This window comes from Notamacropus eugenii, chromosome 1, assembly GCF_028372415.1.
Source record: "Notamacropus eugenii isolate mMacEug1 chromosome 1, mMacEug1.pri_v2, whole genome shotgun sequence".
NCBI lineage: Eukaryota > Metazoa > Chordata > Mammalia > Diprotodontia > Macropodidae > Notamacropus > Notamacropus eugenii.
The window spans coordinates 29173518-29194695 of record NC_092872.1 but is presented as its reverse complement, the minus strand read 5'-3'; the positions used below and the strand labels follow the sequence as shown (position 1 = coordinate 29194695).

The window sequence follows — 21178 nt, the reverse complement described above, 5'->3', positions numbered from 1 at the left end:
TTAACTTGGGGGTGAGTATAAGGCTAAGATATGGCTATCCCTATGCACAGTTGAGACAGATCCCATGAGAATTGAGGCTGAGGAACTGGGAGGCAAGGGTCATCAAAGGAGATAGTGGAAATTGGAGGCTGGAATGTAGAAAAAGACTGGGAGGCAGGTACTAAACTTACTGGGGACAAGGGAGAGTCAATTAGAAAGCCATAGATGACAATAACAAGAACTTGCATAAGATAAAGTAATCTTTAAAGGAGAGTTGGTTGTTGAATGATGGTGTCCAAAGAGGGATTTCAAAGTGAGGTTGGCAAGCAAGTAGTATGCCAACTTCTCCTGCCTCTGTGGGTCAGGAGGTGTGAGAAGCAGGAGTTAGCCTTGGATGAGATACCATTATATGTGGCATTTTCAGGTATAAGTTATATTTCAGAGAGGACCAAAAGATAGAAGAAATGTTAAGAAGAAGTTATCTAGAAGGATAACAAGAAGGGAGGTAGGTGGCTCAGTGGATATAGTATCTGGAATCAGGAAAATATGATTTCAAATCTGGTTTCTGACACTTACTAGCTATGTGACCCTGAGCGAGTCACTTAACCTCTGTTTGCTTTAATCCACCAGAGAAAGAAATGGCAAACCACTACAGTATCTTTGCCAAGAAAACCCCATAGAGAGTATAGTCCCTAGGGTCACAGAGTCAAAGACAATTGAACAGCAAAACAAGAAGAGAAAGTTCCTGAAGGCACAGTAGAAAAGGAGAATAGAAGAGGCTGGGAAAGTCTAAGGCTAAGTGGAGTGTAAAAGGGGCTTGAAGCATGGCGACTGCCTTCATCAATGATGCTGGGCATCCTACATGGTACGGATCAATAGTCTAAGCAAAGAATAGGCACAATTCACACCAGGGAGAGGGTGGGCTCCAAGAGAGAGGTATAATGGTTACAGAACCAAGAGTAGTGGCAGTCCAGAGTCAGAATGTAGATCTTGCCAATCTGGAGTGTAGTTGGTGACATTTCTGAGAACGGGGGAGAGAGAGAGAAGGAGGAAGAACTACCCACACTCACTGTTGTGTTGGCATCAGAGGCAAAGCTGCAGCTGTCCTGAGCCAGATCCAGGGAGAAAAAGCTTAACTTCCATATATTATCCTCATCAAACACAAAGTCTATGCAGTATATCTATCTTTACATCCCCAAAGCTTAGCAGAATACCTGGCACAGAGGAGATCCTACTGAACTTCACAGGCTCAGAAATTTAGAGTAAAGTACATTAAGGGTATCTGGCCTAACTCCCTCATTTTACATATAAACAAACTGTGGTAAAGAAAAGTTAAGTTACTTATTCGAGGTTACACAGCTAACAAGTACCTAAAGCTGGGAACCAAACCCAGGTCTTCTTGACTCTAAGTTTTACTACATTGGTCTTTTTGTGTCAACAACATATACTCTTAGTGAGAGGAAGCAGGACATAGTAAATAGGCAGCCTATCCCAACTCAGACTAACAATGACTGTGTGATGCCAGGTAAGTCACTTAACCACTCTCAACAGTCCAGTGGCCCTCTCCTTTGTTTGGGGAGTTCCTGGTTCCCATCTCAATTTTAGGAAGTTCCCAGACCATCCCTGCTCACTTCATTCCTTGCACCACTCCTCATTCTCCTAACTTTTCCACCTTGTCCCCAGGCTATCACACTCTCCTTTCCCAGGTCCCTTTGATGCATTGTCTGATCCCCTTAAAATTTGATTTGTATTATACTCCTAGCACTTAATATAGTATCTGCCTAACTCATAGTAAGTATTTAATACATGTATAATCTATCTATCTGTCTGTCTATTTATCCATCTATCCATCCATCCATCCATCCATCCATCCATCCATCCATCCATCCCTCCATCTATCTATCTATCTATCTATCTATCTATCTATCTATCTATCTATCTATCTATCTATGTTTGTCTACTGCAGGAGTCCATGCTCTACCAATGAATCATGGGAACAGTCCCTTTTCATTTTGTGTTAGGGGTTTTTTGATTAATTCTTCATTCCTCTTTGGAACCATTCTTGTCTAGAAAACGTTTAGTGCACCATTAAGCATTTCGGTGACAGAGGACTGTTTAAAATTGCCATGTTCATTCTTTAAAAAAGAAAGAAGGTTTGCTAATCATTTCCCAAAGTTCTTCCTGTCTAGAGGGTAATAGCTCCATAAGAGACTGACAAAAGGTGTCTTTCTTTTTTTTTCTTTTGTCCTGTGTTGGTATCTGTGGCATCTGCATGTGCTCCTTTAAAAAAAAAAAGCAGCTTAGAGTGCTCTCCCTGCAACAATCAATTATGTACTGATAAGACAATGACTCCAGGTGGACATATGTGCCAGCCATTATGGCAGTGCTTTGCATTAGTGCTAATTAATCAGGGTGGCTATCAGTCTAAGGAAATGGAAGGGGTGACATGGGGTTTCCTGAATTTATCCTGGAAAAAAACAATCACCTGAATTGTTCATTGATCTCTCACAGAAGGAGAAGTCTTCAGCAATATTCTCTCATATGTTTTCAACTGTGAGCAGAAGAGCAGACCATGTGAATATCCATGACTTAGAGGGCTCAGCATACCGAACCGAACTCTTGTAAACAGATACAACATGAAACAAAATTAATCCAACACCTGTTACACATGAGCATTATTGTGTGTCATGGTCTTTTGGAGGCAAGCCAAAGTAGGGTTGTGGCCACAGATCTTAGCAATAAAACAGAGACAGAGGCACACTATCTCAAATGAGTCACAGCTTAGCCACCAGGAGAAAAATGGAACAGTTTAGGAGCTGAGGGTAGACCTTGAGGGTAGACTAGAAGAGTCATAGGAACTGGGATGCACAGAACATCTTGGAAGTCCATTGAGGAGTGTGGTCCACTGACCAAGGAGGATATTACACTGAGAGTCCTCTTTCAACCCTGTGCTTCATCAAAAAAGGTGGGGCATTAGGGTAGGAGGGAAGGGGGACCAGGGTCTCATGTAGCCAAATCTACTGTAGGGAACACTACTAACCTCCTGCTCTGAGAGTCCTAGGCTGACAAGTCAACCCATCTTCTGATACTGACCTAAAGTAAGGAAATCTTTTCTCTCTTTCAGGAGATTCAGCCCTCCATTTTGCTCTTTTCCCCACCCATATCAGCTACCAAATGGCTACTATGGCAGCCCAGACTCAGGCTATAGACAGGAAATAAGTAGAGTAAAAACAAAATAAACCAGCTGAGCTACCACTGATTTTTTTTTTTTTGTTCCTCTGGCAGATAAATAGGTTTAGGGTCACAAATTAAGTTTTTTCCCTTTGTCTTCCCAGAGCTGATCTTATGTAGGTCTTCCCTCCAAGTACATATTCTTCCCCACCACCTTCACATATGTGAAATTATACGGATTATATTTATATGACATTACATGCAAATACCCTTGGGAGGGGTAGTTAAGGGGACTATTAGTCATTCTCACCTCAGTATAACACTATCTTGTGGTCAGATTTTTCCTCTCCCTAGCATTCTCCTGCATTGCTCCGATCCTGAAAGCACCAAAGGGTTGATTATGCTCCTGGAAACAGCATAAAAGATATTGTTCAAGAGTCAATCAATTGATTGATCTACAAGGATCGATGAATAGTCTACTGTGCTGCAGGCACTGTGATGGGTACTAGGGATACAAATTTAAAAGTGAGACCATTCCCCCTTTAATGAACTTACATTCTAATAAGGAGATACAACACACATGGAGGATGGATGGGTGGATGGATGGGAAGATAGACAAATGGATCTACAAAAAAGCATCTGTTGGACATTTACTATATGCCAAGCACTGTGCTTAGCTTTGGAGATACAGAGAGAAAAATAAGATGATCCCTGCTTTCTGGAAACTCACATTCTAATTCACAAAGACAGCACATACAAGAAGGTTTCGCTGTAGGGCAGATGGAAAGGTTCAAGTCTGTCCAATGCCTAGAGTAGTGCCTTGCACATAGCAGACACTTAGTAAATGCTTTTTGGACTGGCTTGATCTAGGGCCCTGACCTTTTTCTCATAGCAGAACCCAAGCACAGCTGTCACTTAATGGCAGCACACCTTCCTCTGCCTGGAGAAGGCAGGTGAGGCAAGAAGGGGAGAAGTGAAGTCAATGCGTTGACCCCTTGGTGCCACTTATAGCAACTGGAGGCTGCTTCCCAGGAATGAGCCCAGACTACCAGCATAAACAGAAAGCACCCATGGGGCTCTTTTACACCATGTGCAGTCACATTTTTCTGCAACCTAGTCAGAGCCAGGATCCTTAGTGGAGCAAAGGTATTTGACATTGGGGCAACCTACAGCTCACAATCCCTCCCCCATGTCAATGCCTACAGGTCAGGGTGAGACAAGAAATGCAAACCCAGGTTTTGGACCTTGAGGTGTGACAGTTCCAAAGTTAGCAGTTATTTGGCCCTTGTCCCTTTTAAGCAGTGGAAAGCTGGAGCTTGTAAACGTCCACAGGATGATCTCACTGGAAACCAAATCTGAGTGCTGATCCCCAAGTCCCTTCTTCTGTTTAATCAAAGACAAGCTAAAGGAAGCCACGTGGTCATATGGACTTCCCCGCAATACCCAGTTAGCACAATTGCAGGTCAGAAGGATTCTTGAGTAGCCAATCCAAACAGAAAACCAGTCACATTTTCCCCCCATGGGAAATCCCCTTTCCTTGGGCCAGCACTGCTTCCAGTTTGGTTTCTGTGCTTGGTTGCTGCCAAACACATCCTTTTCTGTGGAGCCAAGTCACTGGATTGGTTCATAAGTTCTCCCTGATATAATGACAAGCCTGTTCCCCCAGCTGGAACTTAGAGTTGGATTGGTTGTGGCTAGTAAGTGAAGAAAGACCCTTCCACAAGGCCTAATGACAAGTCATCCAGGCAGAAAGAAACAATTTATTAGATGGCAGAAGGTGTTTTTAAGGAAGATTCATGGGAAGAGGGGGGAAAAAAGTTGAGGATCTATTACTAGTCAGATCTGGAATTCAAATTCCCATGAGAAGTAGTTTGAAAGCAAGAACAGTTTTTCAGACCTTTCAGGATCTCAGAGAACAAGATGAATTCAGGTATACTTAAGACAACCCAGGACCAAGTTCCACCTCTGACATGTCCTGGCTGGACAAGTCATTGAACCCAGACAAGTCTCAGCTTTGTATGCACTCACTAAGATTATAAATAGTTTCTGATAAGGTGCTGACCTAGAGGGACTTTCCTCACCTAGCGGTTCCCTCTACCAAAGAAATCATGGGTCCCATCCCAGCCTCCTTAGAAACAGCAATAACTTCCAGTGCCTACAGCTCGTTACAATCGTACAAAGCACCTTCCTCACAATGCCTCCATGAAGCAAATGCTACAGGTCTGATTACTTCCAAATCTGACTACAGACCAAAAGAAGGGAAGAAGGCTGGGAGGGCCTGAATGCCTTCCACCAAGCTTGTCCCTGGGCTCCCTAGCCTTTCGTACCTGTTACTGTATCATTCTAAAGGATATTGTTGCCTGGGCTCCATTTGTTTTGGTTTAGCAGATAATCTGAACAGACAGAAAAAAAAGCTTGTAAAAGGCAGTCCCCTCATAGACAAAGGAAGGAGAACATTCTCATGGTTAGCCTTAGCTCAAAGGGGGTACACAGTCACAAGGCAGGCTCCACCAAGACCAAGTAAATCATTGCTTCTTTTAAAAGAAGAAGGAAAGCACGCCTGGTCAAAGTGCCCCTCCCACCTGCTTCCAGAATCTTATTTCTTAGCCCCTTCCAGCCCTGCCCCCGTCCATCTTTTCTCCAGCCTAGGAAGCCTTCATTTTTATTACCTAGCTTCCACGTGGGTCCTAGTCTGTGGCAAATCTACAAACGTCCCATCCTCCATATACCCCCAATATGGAGGGAAAGTATCCGTACCTGAGACTGGATTCATATTCTCGCTCCAGCTTTGTTGTAGGTTACAGATCAAAATGGCAAAATTTATCTTTTAAAACGGAAGCCCCTTCTCTTGCCGCCACTGCTGCCAGTGGCCCCGGGGCCTGAGTATTGGGGCCTGGGTATTAGGTTCTCCCACAGTGCACCACGCTCTTCCTTTCTGACCAGGTTCCAGACAGGATCTCTCACTTAGAGAAAGGGGGAGAGAAAGAGAAGGGATGTTCTGCCGTCAACGAACTGGTGCCCAGAGAGTATACCATCAACATTCACAAGAGGATTCGTGGAATAGACTTCAAAAAGCGAGCTCCCTGGGCTCCAAAGCAAATCCACAGATTTGCCATGGAAGAAATGGGAGCTCCAGGTGGACGCCATTGACACCAGACCCAACAAAGCTGTTTGGAATGTCCCATACTGTCTCTGAATGCGTCTGTCGGGGAAACGCAATCAGGAGGAAGATTCACCAAACAAGCTGTATACGTTGGTTACTTATGTGCATGTCACCACTTTCAGAAGCTTTACAATGTGGATGAAAACTAAATGTAAAAAAAATGGATTTCTCTCTGCCCTGATTCTTCTTAATGCTCTGACCTGTTGGTCATGAAAGACATAACAGATATAGCTTTGTAACCTGGACTCTCCATCTGACCCATTGTCCAAGCTTTGTTTCAGCTCAATTAGTTCAGAGACTAGTGACTCCAAAGTTAAAGGCAAAGGGGAGTGAGAGATTCCTGAGTTGAGGGAGTACACAAGCAGTGAAAGATTATAAAATTATATTCCAATACTGCATCAGGACCCTGCTACCCATTTTCTCCATCTTCAGCCTGTTTAAAAAAAAAACAAACAATGAAAGACTCAGAGGAGTGCTGTATACAGTTGTGATTTCTAGCAGATCATGGTATAGCCCAAAGCATGAGACTCTTTCGCAGGGGTATACACAACAGAGAAGAACACAAACCTGGACTAAAAGGTATGCATAAATACTGACAGATTGACACTGATCACCTTTATCCCTAGGTCTTTTCAATTTGCAAAGCAAGATCATTGTTAATTCAAATTTGTAAAAGGGGGAAATGTAAAAAATGAGACAGCGGCACTGGTATTTTAAAATGCTAAGATGAAGGCAGTTTTTATATTTTAAAGCTGGAGGGGACCCAGAAGATAATAGAAAGACGTAATCAGCGTAAGGAGGCTTCAGTATGTAATAATAGTAGTAGTAATAACAGCAAACTTAAGCAGTGCTTTTAAGTGTAGAAAATGCTTTACAAGTATCTCATTTGATACTCACAACAAGCCTGGGAGGTAGATGTTATTATTATCCCCATTTTGCAGATGAGGAAACTGAGGTAGAGGTTAAGTGACTTGCCCAGGATCACACAGCTAATAAGTATCTGAGGCTGGAGTTGAATTCAGGTCTTTCTGACATTAGGTCCAATTCTCTATCTCTCCATTTACCAGTTCCTGAATCATTTAACATTCTCTTCATGAAGAATCTGTGGATTGATTTAGTTCATTCTAACCACTTTCCCTTCACCTTGCCCAAGCAGAGTAATGGATCCTGAATAATTACTCTCCTTCATCTCCCTCCTACCTCAGAGGGTTTTCTTTCTAGCCTCCAAGGGCACCTTCCCTTATCCTATAGTTGATGTAAAAAACCTAACATTGGGTGTTTGTTTAATATGTTGTTTCTCCTATCTATGTGAGCTACACAAGTGTCCGTGTGTGTCTGTATAAAATTACAACTTAGGTGGCAGGAGCTAGCTCTATGGGACTTTCTCAGTTATGGCCACATTGCCACACAGGTGATTATGCACTTGCAATTTGAAACACCAGCTACATACAGCACTGAACTAGGCCAGGGGCAGTATACAAGGACACAAACTTGTCCCTGCTACTTTCTAACTGATCTCCAGTTCCCCATTCATCTAGCTCCTACAATCCCTCATGCAGCTTACCATCTAATAGTACCTAATTGCAAGCTTTTGACAGAAAAGATACAAGATTCCAGGCATGCTTTGCTCTTTCCATTTAAAAAAAAATCTGCCAATGTGGAATGAAGCCACCAGAGTTTCTCTGATGCCTGTTTCCCCATTCCAAGAAAGATAAGTCTACAGATAAACCTTATTCTTTAAAAATCAATGCAAACTGATACTCTACATATGGTTTTTAATCTTTTCTTAACTGCAAGTGAATGTGCTCACTATAAGAAGGAAAGGGTTGGACTAGTTGACCTTGGAGGGCCCTTCTGGCTCTATATTTATGATCCCATGATCTTAAGACTAATATTTTCAAATTAGGGGACACGCCTAACCTCACAAGGGGATCTTTGGAAATACAATATTGGATCAGTCAGTAATGGTTCCCACTCTTTAGGGTAGCTAAGGATCAATTCCTGGGCCATGAGAAAAATGAGGCCACTTTGATCCGTAACCCCCACCTCATTATATCTTGCTCTCTACTTCCTTCGCTGCCCACAGCAATATTCGTTGGTTTTGGCATGGGTAGGGCCACTCTAGCTCATCAATAGGAAGCATTGTTTTGCAGCTGGGCACCTGCACTACAGGCTCAAACAATGAAACTGTGCTAAAGTGCCCCTCCTTTCACCCCCAGGCACCCACTGTAAAAGGAGCAACGTGTAGGGACCTGGAAACATACTTTCATCACAATGAGGCTAGGACCTGCCTGGCCAACAACTGAGCAACTGGCTTTTCCCAGAGAAAGAACTAGGCACTTCTAGATAGGAAGTACATGAGGGCTTTCCTGTAAAGTCAGGCCCTGTGCTTCTTTTTTCTTACCAAATATCGGGTCATCAAATATTTGCTAAAAGCAGGGCACAGTAAGGAAACCGGGGCTCTGTTTTCTGGACTGTGAGTTGACTTCTTCCAAAGCCTTGGCACTTATCTCCTCTCAAGTCAGAAAGACTTTGGAAGTCTAATCAAATAACCTTCTTCAGGCTTTATCCCTGGGGCCTTGGCTATTATTCCTCAGCAGACATCCATTACTTACTTTCTATGCAGGGCACTGGGTCAGACATTGGGGAAAATACAAAGTTTAGATAAGAAAGAATCCCTCAACTCAAATCATACCCTTGCACATCACTCACTTGCAAGTCACACACTCAAATCACAGGACTGCTTGTAATGACAATAATACACAATACACCATAGCACTCATTTGAAGTATAACCTTGAATGTACATCAAAGAGATGTCGTGTGATGCACAAGGAGAAAGGTTACTACTTCCTATTGGAGGTAGTATTTGACTTCTAGACTTTAAAGGGTGGTTGAGAATTCAACAGGGTCAGAGGGAAAAGGAGTACATTCCTGAAACAGGGTATAGTATGAGCAAAGGCATACTTAGAGGTAATGAAGAGACCCTTTGGGGTCATGGAGGGGCTAATATGATCTGAAAAGTTAGAGAATGATCAGATTGTGGAGGATTAAAAGTCAAGCAACAGAATGGGAACTTTGGACAATTAGGAATAGAAAGCCACTGCAGACTGTTGAGCTGTAGAATATGCCCAGATATACACTAAAATAAGATGACTCCTGCAATGTTATGAAAGATGGTTTCAAGTGAGGAGAGAATGGAGGTGGAAAGAGTCTTAGTGTGGAATATACTTCCTCCTCACTGCTGGTTCCTAGAATTTCCATGTTCCTTCAAAGGATGTCTCAGGCACCATATGCAACATGAGGTCTTTCCTGATTGCCATAGTCCTTAGTGCTCTTGGTCTCTTTAAAGGGCTTAGTATTCATATTTACATGCTTTTTATTGATTTATCTGTGGTACTTGTTGTATTCCTACAGTGGAACATAAATTCCTTGAGGACAAGGATTATTTAACAAATATTTATTAAATACTTACTATGTGCCAGGTCCTGTGCTAGGCACTGGAGAAGCAAAGGTAAAAATGAAATAGTCCCTGCTTTCAAAAAGCTTACATTCTATTGAGGATGGGGGACTAATATGTACATATACAATTATTGGCAAAATATATTTGAAGTCAAATATATGGTAATTTCTAGAGGAGGCATTTTACTTGGCATGTAGTTTGTCTATACTTACATATTGTGATTCAAGACAGTGCTAAAGTGGTGGGGGTATAGGGGAGAAATAAGGGTAATCAGAAAAGCAACCAAGGATGCTAAGAGGCAGAAGTGAGGGAAAGATTCATTCCAAGCTGGGACAAAGAAGATTTAGTATAACTGTTTGGCATCCCTAGTGTCTAGCACAGAACCTTCCATATAGTTGGCACTTAATTCGTGCTTGTTGGATCAATTGAATTTAAAAGGTAAAGGATATTAATTAGGTCTTCCTGATGCTCCTGGTAATAAGGCCTCTTGATTAGGATGAAAGAGCTCACCTTTAATTGTTTTTTACCTTTCTTTGTATCCCCAACACTTAGCATAGTGCCTGGCATATAGTAGATGCTTAATATTCATTGGCTGAATGACTACTTTTGTGACCATGAGTAAGTCCTATAAACTCTTGGGTTCAGTGTCTTGATCTACAAAAGGAAGGAACTGGACTAGATGACTCTGAGTTTCTATATGGCTCTAAATCTGTGATCCTATGCCTTGATATCAAATTCCACACTCCAGTGGGCAACCCTAGTAAAAAGGATTTGTTGTCATTATTCAACTGTAAAATAATTTCCCCTACTGATGGAGGCCTATGAAGAGCACGAGTCAAAACTCTATATTGAAAAACTGGAGGAAAAGATGATTGGCAAAGTTTTCAGTCCTTAATTTTCATTTCCACCAATCTTCTGGAGGTGAGAATTTCTGAAATGGAAATTTGCGACAAAACCCAAAAGACATAAAAAATAAACTGAGTTCTTCCAAAATGGTTTGCTTTTCTGTCATTCAGATTTGAAGGTACTAAGTCTGTAAAAATCCATAAACTCTGTAAATTGAAAACCATTACCAGATCATGTAGTGTAACTGTCCAAATGGGAAGATGTGGGTCTCTAGCACATACTCAAAAAGATACTGATTCATTGATTAGCAGCACTGATAACATGCTTTGTTCTTTCACTGTTAACAAAGCAGACTTTCACTAACTCTTCCAGGCTTGGAACCTCCTTCCCCTTACTTCCTCCTTAGTGTATCTGTGTTGCCATTATGGGTAAGGAGAGACCACAGAGACGTGATTTTCTTTCCTTGTTCCTTAGAGGTTATTTCCAACACTCTAGGCACTGGGAAATGCTTCTGAAGCACAATTCCCTTGAATTGCCCTGAATAAACTCAATGACACTCCCTTCACTCTCAAACTGTTCTGCAGAGATCAAGGCAGAAGCAACCAAAACTGGTGTGGGGGGTGGGGAGGGGGAGGCATAGGAGAAGAAGCCTGTTGCCAAGTTATGTTGCTTCTACCTTCAGAACATTTCAATGTCTGACTCCCTCTTCCCATTTACAGAGCCATCTGATGACTACTGTGTTGCAGACCTTTACTCTTGTCTGAACTATCTTAATATACTGTTAACTTTAGGTCTTACTACCTCAAAGTTCTCCTTTATCCTGTCCATCCTTAACACAGCTGCTAGAAGGATCTTCCTAAAGCACAGGTCTGGTTGCACTACTCTCTTCCTCAAAAACCTTCCATGGATCCTTATGATCATGAGTTAAACTGGGAAGCCTGACATTTATGAGTCTCTAAATAGGATTCTATCTGCACATGCACATATTCCTGCCGATCTGTGCTGGACTTCCCAACAATGCACCACATACTCACCTGGCAACACCTGCTTGTTAAGACCTGTCAGCAAACTTGACTACTGCTCAGTTATAACTTACATTTTGTGGACTTATTTGAAAAATATTGTAATCACTATGACTTTAACTCTGTTATACAACAGATCAAACGTATGCACAATTTTTCAAAATTTTCCTCTCTTCTTTCCTTATGCTTCTACCACTCCCTTATTTTTATTCAATGACCCCTAGTTGTACCTGAGGCTACTACCACCCCTCCTGCTCCCCATTGGTCCAGAGCCCTCCCAGGGAGTGGTATTGCCCACTTTGGGAACCTGTGCTAACCAAAGTAGACCACTACTTGTTCCAATTTCATTGAATACTCTTTTGACTCTCTGAAATTGCACATTTCCTCCCCCATGCCTAGAGCGTTCTCCATCATCTAAGCCTTTGGAAATTCAGCCTTCTTTAAACTTCAAATCATGTATCACTTTCTTCAATCCCTTTATCTGAAAATATTTTCTTCCTCCTCAGAGTTTCTTGGAGTACTTCATCTTGGTTTCTCCTTTGACCCTATAACATTCTACCTTTTATTAAACTTAGTTGTGTGCATATTGTCTCCCCCTTTCAAATCTATCATAAACACCTTGGGGACTATGTCATTTTTATCTGAGAATCGCCAGTGCTTAGCACAGAGCTTTGCATTTTGCGGAGGCTGAGAACTGAAAGAGTACTAGGAATTCAGACATTAGAAGGTGTTCTCAAGGATGGCATAGACTAAAAAACAACTGAACTTTGATTTCAGATTCCAAAAATAGGAAGTCAGTGCCTAAAATCTACTTCCTCTTATAAAGTCAGATCTTCAGAGCAGGAAGGAACCTTAGCAATCACCCAGTCTCACATCCTCATTTTACAGAAGAAGCAAAGGTGCAGGGAGGTTATAACTTGCCCAACATCACACAAGTTGCACAGAAAGAGCACTTGATATATAGAATCAAAAGGATCTCTATCCTTCTTCTAAATATCTAATCCTTCAATCCTAAGTTATCAACAGCAGAGCCAGGATCTGTATCCACATCTTTTCCACTTTCAATTCAGAAAAAAAAAAAAAGACCATTCTAATTTCCTATAAAAATCATCTAATACTATGGGGTGGATGGAGGGGGGAAAAGAAAGGAGGAAAACCAAGATCTAGATAGCTCAGTGCATGGAGTACTAGAATTGGAGTTGAGGAGACCTGAATTCAAATTTTGCCTTACCCACTTACTAGCTAGGTGACCCTGACCAAGTCACTTCACCACTCAACTTCTTCATCTGTAAAATGGGGGTAATAATAGCATCTACCTCACAGGGCTGTATTGAGGATGAGATGAGATAACATGCAAAGCAGTTCACAAACCTTCTATATTAATACTAGCTATTATTAGGGGAATGGGAAGGGAATGAGCATTTATATAATGCCAGAACTATACCGAGAGCTTTGGGCAAAGATTATCTCATTTGATCCTCACAACAATGCTGGGAGGGAGGTGCTGCTAATACCCCTTTTTTACAGTTGAGGAAACTGAGGCCGACACTGGTTAAGGGACTTGCCCAGAATCACATAGCTGGTAAGCGTCTGATGCCAAACTTGAATTTAGGTATTCCTAACTTGAGTCCCAGGGATCTATCCACTGTGCCACCTAACTACCTCTGTTATTACTATTATCTGTTATTATATCTAGTCTAATATTACTATCTGTCAATTCCTTTTCCTTGTCTTCTCCATTTATTTTACCCACTGCTGCTAGAACTCTTCTATAAACATCCCAGGAATAAAGCTGAAATATTACTGTTTAATCTTCTATTGCCTGTTAAAGTACCTTCTCCTTTTTTGCTTCCTATGATTCAGGCAGACTTTCTCTTTGTTTCTCTTGACCCAGTCTTTTTTTTTCTGATTTGCATTTTTCCTAAGCCTTTCTCTTTAAATCCATTTGGCCTTCTTGAACATTGTTGATTCAGTTCCAACCCTTATATACATTTTCTTCCAAACCAAAGAAGAAACAGAGAGGAAATGACTTTTTTTTTTTGGCCTTGGCAATCACAGATAAAGTAAAATCAATTAGGTTTAACCCTTGACTTCTTAGAATGTGTGCTTTTCTGGAAGTGCTTCTGTAATGGAGAAGTATGTTTATGTTTAAGGACAGCACAGGGTATTCTTTATCTATGTTATTATTGTCTAATCTGAGCAAGAATTTGGAACTGATTAGGTGGCTGGATTATGAAACAATCTCAGTGAGAGATCCCTAGTTAAATAAATGAGAAAAGCAAAAATGTGCCCATGGATTCCTGATTCGTACTTTTTATCTTCCAGCCAACTTGCATTGATTTTTTTTATAAAACACCCCTCCTATGGAATTGATTCCTTCCTGTACTAGAGTAACTAGAATATATTTTTTTCTTGACTTAGCCAAGAGTTTTAAGTTCTTCATTTTATCTCAACATCAAAGGCTTATAGACAGAATTGGAAGATACCTTAGAAATAATTCAGTCCAACCCCCTCATTGTACAAATAAAGACTTGAGATCCAGAGTCCACAGTCACAAAATTTGTAAATGAGAGAGACAAGATCTGACCCGAAATGAGACAATGTTATTGAATAGGGAGAGGGCCAAGGACTGGGCCTTTACCTGTGATTTCAGTGGTATCAGTGAGTCTTGGATAAGAAATTCCCTCTACCAATGCAATTTCTTTCCAACTTCCAGTCTTAGAGGACTGCCAAGTCACTCACTGAGAGCTTTTGTGACTTGCCCAGGGTCTAATAGTCAATGTGCATAGGCAGGAGTGACACAGTCAAAATGTCCTGGAAGTCAAGAGGAACTGAGTATCATTTGAGTGGTGAACAAAATTTGAGAAAATTAAATTTCCTTAATATTTGTTACCCATATTTTCCAAGAAAAAATAGCTATGTACAGGCATATATATGTGTGCTGTGTATTATATTGTGTATTTATGCATATATGTGTGTGCATGTATGTGTATATATATATATATATATATATATATATACATATATATATATACATATAATGTGTTGAGAGAATGAGAAAGGGGGGAGAAAAGAGAGAGAAAACAGAAAAAGAGAGAGGGGAGGGAGAGAGAGAGAGAGAGAGAGAGAGAAGAGGGAGAATAAGAGACCAACAGAGGGAGGGAGAGAGGAATCATCTATGGGCTGAAAAGAATTATATGGAAAACACAATGAAAAAAATATCTACCAGTAATAAATGTTTGTTTTACTTGCTTGATAATTCAGTGTCTCTAATTTCCCACCCCCTTCTTTAAGAAGAAGAATTCACCCCAAACCAAGCAAACTAATTCATTCATTCCTGACTGAATTTTCTCCTCCATCTCTTAAAACCAATCTCCCCCACTGCCATCACTAAACATGTACTGAAAGAGAAAACAACTGATAATACTTCAAAGTAACAGTTGCTCTTGCTAACAAAACTCCAAAACCTTTTCAAGGAAGTTTCAAAAGTATCCCCACTGAACAGAAGTTCACCCTGGACCTTGGCAGCCTCCTGCTTCCCTTCAGAAATTCATTTGGGGTACACTTTTTTTGGTTGTTTTAAACAATGGCAGTGTAGTCTAACCTGGTTTGAAGAAGTAATAGTTCTGTCAATAAGGAATTGGAGGACTAGGTACAGAAGTTTTATCTATTGAATTTAAAGGAATTTAGTTGAAATGGTCAAATATCAGATTTTTGTATTTTCCCCTGATTTTTGCATATCCCTCAGATTGAGCAGAAAGCTGTTTTTAAACACATTTCTTTCCAATTAGCTGTTACTGAAAGCCAACTGATTCTATTTGGAAAATTTCATTCTAATGAGACAGTTTGGCCCACGAGTCTTGCGACAGAGCTAGGTCCCACATTAAAATCCTCCTATTAACAAGGAGGGTCAACTATTTTCCTCACGTTCCCACTGAAAAGTAATAATGCCCATTCTTGGTAACAGAAGAATGAAGTTGCTCCTTTTCAGGCACTGGAGGGACTTTCATCTTGGGCAACCATAAGGTAACCACGAAAACCACAGCCACATGGAGGCCCTGGGGCTTTACCTTTTCTGTGAAAAGCACATGTGTTTGAGGTCCTGTGGTTTAGGTCACCCCACACCACAGTCCAGTTTCCCCACACCCAGAGGCATTCTCTTCTTTTTTACTGTTTTCTATTTAACTTTCAAATGCTTTTGTCCCCACCTGGAGTCTGAAATCCTGTCACTATACCTGTGCTCTTTGGGGTTTTGCTGAGGGATATCTCTTGCTCCAGATGCCTGTGAGGTATTGTGTTGTTGTAGGTGCACATCTATCCACGTTAAAGTAAAAAACATTCCACTGAAAAAAAGCTGAGTATAGTTCAGCTGTGAAATTTACCTTCCTACAGAGGGAATATAGGTGTGTAACAGGTAGAAATTGTCACATAGGGCCAATGTGTTGCATGGCTTTGTTTTAGCTTTTTTTTTTACAAAGGTCCCCCCAGAGGAGATCTTTTCTGATCCCATACCACCCAGATGACTTCCCCCTCCCACTATAAACTTACTTTAGATCTGCTCTCTCCATATTTTGATATACTGATCTTTAGAGGGGTAATGTACCACAGCTGATACACATGAGAGTGATTAGAGAGCAAAACGCCAGAGTCAGGAAGACTTGAGTTCAAGCCTTACCTTTGATAGATACTGGCTGTGTGACCTTGTTTAAGGTCACATTCTCTCAGTGTCCCAGGCAGACGCTTCAAGACTAAGAGCTGTAGAACAGTTGTTGATATAAATGGGTGGAGGGACTTTCCTTAGAAAAGATCTCCCCATACAGATAAATTAACAAGTCTTGAAAACATGAAAAGAAAGAAAAAAACAAACAACCCTTCCCTCCACCCCTCCCAAAGCTTATCTGTGTAAATGTCTGCATCTCCAATGCCTAGCACCTAGTCTGACTAGGACACATAGTGTGTTTGTCCTTCATTGTGGAAGACCATGCCATCAGAGAAATAATGACATGACTTGCACTTGACTTTGTTTTGAGTGAGGGAGGGCTGTGCAGGTTACCAGCCTCACTTCTCCTCCAGAGCCATCTGAATCCAGTGACCAGATATTCATCAGGAAGACTGGAGATGACCCAGGATGAGGCAATTGGGGTCAAGTGACTTGCCCAAGGTCACACAGCTAGTGAGTGTCAAGTGTCTGAGGTGAGATTTGAACTCAGGTCCTCCTGACTCCTGCACTGGTGCTCTATCCACTGCACCACCCATCTGCCAAGGGGCACATAGTAGACTTTCACTAAATAATTTTTGAATTGTTGAACTGAAGGGAGGTTTCTAGTATGCCCCTTTGTGAATGGTATCATTTCTAGTGTGCCCCAATGTGAGGGGTGTCACTAGAGAGTAACTGTAATTTTTTCGTAAAACATCAAGTTAAGGCTAACAGATATGCAAAAATCAAAAATGAAGATTTTTCTGGAGCTGTAAAAATTCAAGATTAAAAGCAACTTCCAAGTTTATCAGCCAAATATCCAGTGAACCCTGGGAGGGAGGTGGGATGTCCAGGCTGCTGAGGAAAGGTGCAGTCCTTGAGGAGTAGGTATGGAAGAGGAGAGCCTGGGAGGCAGCTGAGAAGAAAAAAAACCAACCACGAGGCCAGGCTCTGTAGCATAGCTCATTTTATTGTTTTAACAGTTTTTGCATAGGAAATATATCCGCTTCCAGTAATTGACTGCAGTATGAGCAGCTGCTAGCAGTATAGGCTGGATATAACAGTAACAATCACATTAAGTCAAGCTTGATTTACACCAGTTTAAAACTTGTGGCAGTTGAGTTCATTTGCAACCCACAAAAAGTACCCAAAAGAACGTTATTCTCCAACCAGGCACAATAAAAAAAAAAAAAAAAAAAAACCAAAAAATCCTTTGCTAACATTCCGGCCCGGCCTGGGTCTGATGCCAGAGGCCTGGGCTCCAGAAGTGAAGTCACTGTAGTGTAATGCATCCCGACTGCTCGAGGCTCGTTACATCGAGATTGTGCACACGCCTCCTTTTTTTTTTCTTTTTTTTTCCTTTTTTAATTAAGATACACTATTCCATATTTTTGGCCCACAAGGAGGAGAAAATGCCAGAAGTTTTAAAATGGATCAACCCTGGTGTGTAGCTAGCAAGCAATAACTGACTACTTGTCACCTACAGTTGTACTAAATGTATCTAAATTAACACACAGCTCTACAAAAGTTGTTCTCAGAGAAATATCATTGAGATGGGGGTCTCTCTTCCCAGGCTACTAAAAGTTCTATATGATATAAGCACAAATTAACAGCTCGATGAAGACATAATCTAATGCAGCTTTTGAGAAGCCTATACCTGGGACTGAGTGACCCCGCACATTCTACAATGTTGTAGAGATATTTTTTTTTTGAAGAAAATGTTATTTGAAACATATTTACAACTGAACTCAACAGAGACTGTGAAATTGAACAGGCACTGCTCATTTGTTTGAGTTTTTTGGTAAACATTTTGCTGGTTTTTGTTTCTTTCCCATTTTGCATCAACTTTTATCAGTCCATGCAACTTCAATGCCCTCCATGAAGAATGCATAATAAGCCATACTTCTTTAAAAAAAAAAAAAACAAAAAACTTCCTTCTGCATAAAGAGATACATTTGCCACATCAGTCCCTGTAGCACAGTTTTCAAAACCATTCTGTCAAAAATACAGTAATACAAAGACTGGCTTTAGCGTCACTAGCTCACACGGCTTTTCATATTGTTTTGTAGGCCACCTTTTGTTTTACTGATACTGTATCATGCAAGGAAAGTATCAAAGGCTTACACTAACATAAGAGTATGCTAGTGGAACTGAAGCCCTTTACACAAATTTAACATACATTTGAATTGCAACACACAGATATTTCTAAAGAGTAATAACTAGTGAACGCTTTTATTATAAAAAAAAAAAAAACTACTTACAACCATTGAAGAAAAAAATTGCAACAAAAAATGTAAAAATTGACCGTCTCCAACTTGTCCCCTTTTTACTATTAACAATGTGACCAACAGAACTGTGGCATGGAAACAGTACAGAGAGTTGTCATGGCAATGAGTTTGGATGATGCAAAGGTCATTGTGCAGGGTTATAGGGCAAAACCAGTGGTCCATGTTCTCCTCCAAACGTGGTGCTCCACCACACCCACACAATTTTGAACAGTTAGAAAAAACAGGGGAACTAGCAGAAAGTGCAAAAATATGAAGGAAGCAGTTTTCAGCCCCTTCAGCATGGAGTAGAACATTCACTTTTGGGTTTTTTTATTTCCTCTTGAACATGATTAGCCTGCACATTATAAAAAAAAAGTTTTCTATAGAAACCCAATAAAAAAAAAAGTCCAGGAAGCATGCAGCTGGTTAATGTTAACAAAAGACCTTGACAGGAACATGTAAACTATATTGGATGTCATGCTTAGGGCCTAACTGCCAGCAACATTATAGAGTTGTTTCATTAAAACTGAATACTGTACACCGAGTCTGGGATAACTTTCTGCAGCCTTCATGGTTCCACACAGTACATAGGGTTTTCCAAAGTAGGTAACGAACACATCCTGATGTCATACTACTGAATATGTCCCTGTGCAATCTCTTTCGTTAAGTCCTGATGAAGCTACAAGTCACAAATCCAAGATTCTGCTCCCTGAGGACACAGTTATGTGAGACCTAAGTCTTGTTTTACTTCTCTGCCTATCCTGAATGCTCTGTGAACCTAATTTTAAATACCATCACGTAACAATCACAAAAACTTTTGCTAAAGGCCATATATACTAATAAAAAGACAGTGGTGCTTCCAACAGTCTGAAATGCTCAGAAAACCAACTTTTCCAATACTAAATACAACAAAATAACCTTCATAAAATATAACTTTTCTCCATTTACAATTTTTTTTAAAGGATTAGTAACCTATGCTTTTTAAGCACAGGAATCTGAGAAATAACTCCTAACATGGACAGATTTTTTTTTTAATACATAACTTAAGAAACTGGAGAGTTTTAACCCAAGTCCAGTTTCTAAACAAGGAATATTCTTGTTTACTTTAAAAATGGAAACAACATATAGTTCCATTATAATTGTTAAAAAGTTAGCTTTACAAACAAGGGAACTTTAATTAAAAAAAAATCTTAACAAAACTATACAGTGTACAAATTACTGTCTACAAGGTAGGCGGTTCGTTAAGAAGACCTTTCGCTCTTCTCCGTACTTGCAGCTTCACAGATTCATTCACATATATATTTTTTTTAATGGAGCTGCCCACCCAAACATTACCCCACAACTATATTGCTATAATCAATATTTCTGCCATGTCTTTATGTACAGTCTCCTTCACTGCCTTTTCATTTTTTTTCTTTAGTCAAGCCTCAAACGTTCATGTCACTCCAGGGGAAACACACTTCAGTGGCACTGCCAAGGGGCCAGGGCTGCAAAGCAACAAAATAAAGGCAAAACAGTGCACATAGAACGGGGTGGCTTGAGACAGTACCCCACTTCTGGAACCCTAGGGCGACCCATGCCAGCCAGAAGCTCTCCAATTCTGGCTAGGGATGGGCCATTCAAGAGCTGCGGAAGTGGGGCCCTTTGTCAGAACATAGTTCCTGGTGAAGGAGGAGGCCAAAGACTGGATCTGAGTCTTTTCTTTCTCTATATATATTTATATATATATATATATATGTATATATATATGTATGTATGTATGTATGTATGTATATTTTAAATATCTTGATCTTAAAAAAAAAAGTTGATTAAAAAAACTCAAAATAGGCCTTTATATTAAAGAGGCAGGCAGTAAAACCCACAGTGTAACTAACTTATTATTCAGCTAGGAATGCTCATTCATTCATTCATTCACATCAAGAGAGTGAGTCTGCCCTCAAAAAAATACTGTGTGTCTTGTGAGGTTGATTTGTTCACACAATAGGTCAAAGATATGTGAAAAGCTCAGTTAAGATTATCTGTAGTCTACCAGGGTGAGGATCACAGAAATTATTGCACTTACTTCTGAACTTCAACTGGTCTTATCCTGCTGTGCTATTTAGCATTTGGGGACATCATACTGAATGGACAAATCAAATACAATTGTCCAGCATGTAATCATTGTTCATAAGTATTCATTATTAAATGATGTTCTGGAAGAACAATAGACAGTTGATTTTATTAGACCATGGCCTAGGGGGTCCTCAAGACAATCTACCATGTTTCACTAATTCTACCAGCTATTCCTTCCATTAATAAATTGACTCTATGGACTCTGGGAGAAAAGAAAATACAAACAATATAAAGTTTTGGTACCCTCCCTTCCCCCCAAATATCAAGGATCAAATAGAAATGTGAAGTACTATTTTTTTCAAACATTTCATCATCCTCTTCTAGAGGGCTGAGTTTGTCCACAGGAAAATTATTTCTACACCCTCCTTCCCTTCTGTATTTGTTCCTAGTCAGAAAGGTTGTGTACAAATAGAATCTATAGATGAATATTTTTTTCTTCCTCCCTTGAGATGAACATTCA

At 40.5% G+C, this 21178-nt stretch overlaps 1 pseudogene; it reads left to right on the top strand.

Moving 5' to 3' along the window:
- Positions 1-6462, top strand: part of LOC140499511 (uncharacterized) — a 30317-nt pseudogene extending 23855 nt beyond the window's left edge.
- Positions 6463-21178: the final 14716 nt, after the last annotated feature.